This window comes from Neoarius graeffei, chromosome 17 (genome assembly GCF_027579695.1).
Source record: "Neoarius graeffei isolate fNeoGra1 chromosome 17, fNeoGra1.pri, whole genome shotgun sequence".
Classification (NCBI taxonomy): domain Eukaryota; kingdom Metazoa; phylum Chordata; class Actinopteri; order Siluriformes; family Ariidae; genus Neoarius; species Neoarius graeffei.
In genome coordinates, this window is record NC_083585.1 from 55,026,149 (window position 1) to 55,032,148 (window position 6,000).

The window sequence follows — 6,000 nt, forward strand, 5'->3', positions numbered from 1 at the left end:
CGTATCGGAAGTTGACACTGATACCTTTATTGCAATCATGAAAGGCATCATAGATCACAGCAGCAATTACAATACTGAATAGTAGCAGTGAAAAAACACAACCTTGCTTGACGCCATTGTCTACATCGAAGGGATCAGATTCCCGTCTCATGTCAATGACGCGTGCCTTCATGCTCTCATGGAATGACCTGATGATGTTTATTAGCTTTTCCGGGAATCCTACACGGTGCAAGAGCTTCCAAAGTCCTGCACGACTCACTGAATCGAAGGCTTTCGTTAGATCAACAAACACTATGTACAGATCTTGTTGCTGTTCTCTGCACTTCTCTTGCACTAGATGCACAGCAAAAAGTATATCAACAGTGCTACGATTCTCCCTGTATCCACATTGACTTTCAGGATTAACCTCTTCTGCCAAGACAAAGGCTCTTCTGATTATGATGCATGCTAAGACCTTGCCAGCAATGCACAACAGAGAGATACCTCTGTAATTGTCACAAACAGCACGTTCCCCTTTTCTCTTGTACAGGTGGATGATCTTAGCGTCTTTGAGACCTGAGGGACTGATTCCAACTGCCAGATGATCGAGTATAGGTGATGAAGCCTTTCAGCCAGATAGGGGCCACCATACTTGAAAATCTCAGGTGGGAGAGAGTCTGCTCCAGGTGCATTACCGTTTTTCAGTTCACCAATGGCCTTTAGAACCTCATTAAGCTGGCTTGGCAGGCTCAGACTCTCCAGCGGTGATCTGCATGGCACAGCCTCAGTCACTGCGTCTGCTATGGTGGATGGACAATTAAGCAGTTGTTCAAAGTGTTCAGCTCACCTTTTTATGATAAGTGAGGGGTCCATAAGAAGGGTACACCCATAAGAGCTACAAACGGCCGACACACCATTGAAACTTGGTCCATGGATAGCTTTCAGCTCTTGATAAAAAGTACGCAGGTAATTCTTGTTTGCAGCTATCTGCATTCATTTGGCCTTTTCAGCCCACCACTCCTCTTTCATCTTCCTGATTTTAGCTTGTGCTGCAGATTTAAATTGTTGATAGCTGTCCTTCTTTGCCTGGTTTAGCTTCTCTGATATCCAGTCTAGATGCTTCTGATGTAAATCGAATAGAATGTCACGAATCTGCGGATCATTATCATGAAACCAATCCCTGTGGTTTCGTCGCTTGTGCCCTATTGCTGCAACAGCAGCCTTGCTGACTCCCTCTTTCAGGTCATTCCATACCCTTTCAACATCCACAGATTTGTCATTTTCTTCTGCTACTATGGCTTCCAACTTGATGGCCTGTTGAAGCCGGTCTCTATTTTCTTGAACCTTCAGCTTATCAGTGTCCAGGCGAAGTACTTGGTTGGTGGTCTGTGGCAGGCCTTCATGGGGATGTGAAGTGTGGATGTAACTTGAACTAGCTGATGGTCAGACCACGTAGTAGATGTATGTACTGCTCAAGTTAGACGGATATCTGCCAGGTCCCTCTGTCTGACAATAGCATAATCCAGCATGTGCCAGTGGTGTGATCTAGGATGCATCCAGGTTGTTTTCAGGGAATCCTTTTGTTGAAAGATGGTGTTTGTGATTACGAGTTCATTCGCGGCACATAAACTCAGGAGTAATCCATTTGAGTGTTCCTTTCCTACACCATGATGACCGAGAACTTTTCCCCAGATGTCACTGTCCTGGCCTATTCTTGCATTGAAGTCACCAAGAAGAATAAGTTTGTCTTTGAGAGGTACGGACCTGATTATATTTGATAAACTTTCATAAAATCCTTCCTTCACCTCATCAGGGTATGTCATCGTTGGGGCATATGCACTGATGATGGTAGCATAGTGATGATTTGAAAGATGTATCTTCATAGACATTAGGCTATTGTTGATGCCCTTGGGAATGCCAACTAAATGATAGGTTAATGGTGTTCTGACAGCGAAGCCGACACCTGCATGACGTGGCTGTGAATCGGGTTTGCCAATCCAGTAGAAGGTATAACCAGCACCAGTTTTGGTAAGCTGCGACTCGTTGGCGAGGCGTGTTTCGCTTAAAGAGGCGAAGTCAATTCCTTGCTGACGTGGCACGCGGGCTATGACAGTGGTCCTTCTCTCGATGTTATTTGCATTGTCAAGTAAAGTTCAAATGTTCCAAGCACCAAATGTGAAATTTATTGAACTGTGTCTTCTACCGCATTGAGTAGGTGGCCAGCTGATCGCGGTTAACCATCAGGCTTACATAAAGGACAAGCTTTTTTAGGTCACATTTTCTAGACCCTTCCCTGGAAAGGGGGAAGCGGGCTACTCGTAAAGATGGCTGCTCTGTCACCTCAGTAGGACACGAAAGTGTGTGGTTGTCCAAGATCCACAACAAACGACTGTCACACTGAAGTCGCCTAATGTGCAGTTGCTTGACTAGGGTCTCCCAGCGACACCCTTCACCTGCCCCCGTTGCCAATCCCTGTTGCCGTAGGACTTGAGACATTAATTGCTGAAAAAAACACCTGCACACGTTATAGCAAGGGTGGATTGTGCTGGCCCACCGATGCTCTCTCTATCCTACCAGCTTGGGCACCGGGTCCCAAAAAAACTGAGCACATGTTGTCCACCAGTAGACTCACAGCTGGTTAACCTCATATTCCATATCGGGAAAGAGCTCTTTGATAATATGGCTACCAGCAGATCCCAGGAATAAGATGTTTTTACAGGAGCGGGTTATCAGCCCTCAGCCCAACCCCCAACCTGGAGGACCAGTAGATCACTCTTCATCGGGTCCCTACCCTTTGACCTGTCCAGCTTGGGTGACTCTACCGGGAGTACATGACTCCCGCCAGCATAGCTCTAGGGGTCACTGGGACACACAAACCACCCCAACACGATAAGGTGGTGATCCCACGGGGTAGGATATGACCTGAGCGCAAGTAGAACTCATGATCTCTGGGTCAAGAGGTAGACACGCTAACTATTCTATAGCTCTACATACTATTAGGCCAAAGGAATAACATATTTTATTAAACTGATTACATTTTTATATATTTTTTACCCAAATATCCAAAATATATAATGTTGGTTGGCACAGTAGTGTAGTGGTTATCACTGTCGCCTCACAGCAAGAAGGTTCTGGGTTCGAGGCCAGTGGCCGGCAGGGGCCTTTCTGTTTGGAGTTTGTGGAGTCTCCCGTGTCTGCATGGGTTTCCTCTAAAGGAAGAAAAAGCCTTTATTTTGTCGCATGCACACTCAAGTACAACCCCGATTCCAAAAAAGTTGGGACAAAGTACAAATTGTAAATAAAAACGGAATGCAATGATGTGGAAGTTTCAAAATTCCATATTTTATTCAGAATAGAACATAGATGACATATCAAATGTTTAAACTGAGAAAATGTATCATTTAAAGAGAAAAATTAGGTGATTTTAAATTTCATGACAACAACACATCTCAAAAAAGTTGGGACAAGGCCATGTTTACCACTGTGAGACATCCCCTTTTCTCTTTACAACAGTCTGTAAACGTCTGGGGACTGAGGAGACAAGTTGCTCAAGTTTAGGGATAGGAATGTTAACCCATTCTTGTCTAATGTAGGATTCTAGTTGCTCAACTGTCTTAGGTCTTTTTTGTCGTATCTTCTGTTTTATGATGCGCCAAATGTTTTCTATGGGTGAAAGATCTGGACTGCAGACTGGCCAGTTCAATACCTGGACCCTTCTTCTATGCAGCCATGATGCTGTAATTGATGCAGTATGTGGTTTGGCATTGCCATGTTGGAAAATGCAAGGTCTTCCCTGAAAGAGACGTCGTCTGGATGGGAGCATATGTTGCTCTAGAACCTGGATATACCTTTCAGCATTGATTGTGTCTTTCCAGATGTGTAAGCTGCCCATGCCACACGCACTAATGCAATCCCATACCATCAGAGATGCAGGCTTCTGAACTGAGCGCTGATAACAACTTGGGTCGTCCTTCTCCTCTTTAGTCCGAATGACACGGCATCCCTGATTTCCATAAAGAACTTCAAATTTTGATTCGTCTGACCACAGAACAGTTTTCCACTTTGCCACAGTCCATTTTAAATGAGCCTTGGCCCAGACAAGACGTCTGCGCTTCTGGATCGTGTTTAGATACGGCTTCTTCTTTGAACTATAGAGTTTTAGCTGGCAACGGCGGATGGCACGGTGAATTGTGTTCACAGATAATGTTCTCTGGAAATATTCCTGAGCCCATTTTGTGATTTCCAATACACAAGCATGCCTGTATGTGATGCAGTGCCGTCTAAGGGCCCGAAGATCACGGGCACTCAGTATGGTTTTCTGGCCTTGACCCTTACGCACAGAGATTCTTCCAGGTTCTCTGAATCTTTCGATGATATTATGCACTGTAGATGATGATCTGTTCAAACTCTTTGCAATTTTACACTGTCAAACTCCTTTCTGATATTGCTCCACTATTTGTCGGCGCAGAATTAGGGGGATTGGTGATCCTCTTTCCATCTTTACTTCTGAGAGCCGCTGCCACTCCAAGATGCTCTTTTTATACCCAGTCATGTGAATGACCTATTGCCAATTGACCTAATGAGTTGCAATTTGGTCCTCCAGCTGTTCATTTTTTGTACCTTTAACTTTTCCGGCCTCTTATTGCCCCTGTCCCAACTTTTTTGAGATGTGTTGCTGTCATGAAATTTCAAATGAGCCAATATTTGGCATGAAATTTCAAAATGTCTCACTTTCAACATTTGATATGTTGTCTGTGTTCTACTGTGAATGCAATATCAGTTTTTGAGGTTTGTAAATTATTGCATTCCGTTTTTATTTACAATTTGTACTTTGTCCCAACTTTTTTGGAATCGGGGTTGTATAGTGAAGTGCCCTTGCTCAGGGCACTTCAGTCCAAGGCTGCCCCATGTTAACTTAACTGCATGTCTTTGAGCCGTGGGGGACTCTACACACAAAGGCCCCTGTCAGCCACTGGGCTCAAACCCAGAACCTTCTTACTGTGAGGTGACAGTGCTAACCACTACACCACCATTGTCCATCGGTGTGAAAGTGTATTCTTTCCCAAGCCCAGAAATGGGAGGTATGTGACAGGGAGGGCATCCGGCATCAAACTATGCTCCAATTAATATGACATCTGGATCAATAGGGTCCACATGGCAGCAACCCCACACGAGTGGGATAAGCTGGAAGAAGTGAGTGAAGTGATCCAAAATATATAATGTTAAAAAACAGATTCATGAATTCACCTGGGATTATGTCTAAGGGTGTTAACCTCAGGCTTCTACATGATGCGATCAGATTTGATATTGACAATACTATTGAATCTGCTATGATACAATACAACTCGATTTATTGTCCTCTGATCGATGTGACCAGTTTTTTTTTTTTTTAAAATCTGGGGTCGGCTTCAGGGCTATTTTAAGTATCAGAGTTCTGGGCAAATCACTTGCACCTTGATGATGATGATGATGATGATGATGATAATTTGTCATCAAATATCACCAGTAATAATCAATTTATGATTGTTGCCTCAATTAATTTCAGTTGTTGCCTTTTAAATCAAAACATCAATCCAAATCGTCCAGTCGTTACCAGTGTTGTAGTCGAGTCACTAAACCTTGAGTCCAAGTCCAGTCTCGAGTCCCCAGTGTTCAAGTCCGAGTCAAGTCCAAGTCATTAAAAAAAAATTCAAGTCAAGCTCGAGTCCACTATTGATCTGAGTCGAATCTGAGAACAAGACTCCAACTGCACCATGTGACGGTGTCTGTTTCAGCGCCATTAACATTAGTTTGTTCCTGAACATGACGTATGAACAGGTGAATGTGCTTCTCTTTGTCAGGGAGTGTGTGTTTATTAATACAAGTGAAGACGGTAAACAATCCAGAATAGCAGGCAAAATTGTAAAACGGTGAAACAGGCAACAGGTCGAGCGAGGCACAAACAGGCTATCGTAGACTCGGCAGAACCAAAGACAAGAAACAGGAAATCAGGAAACCAAACAAGGAAATAAGGCTCGGTAA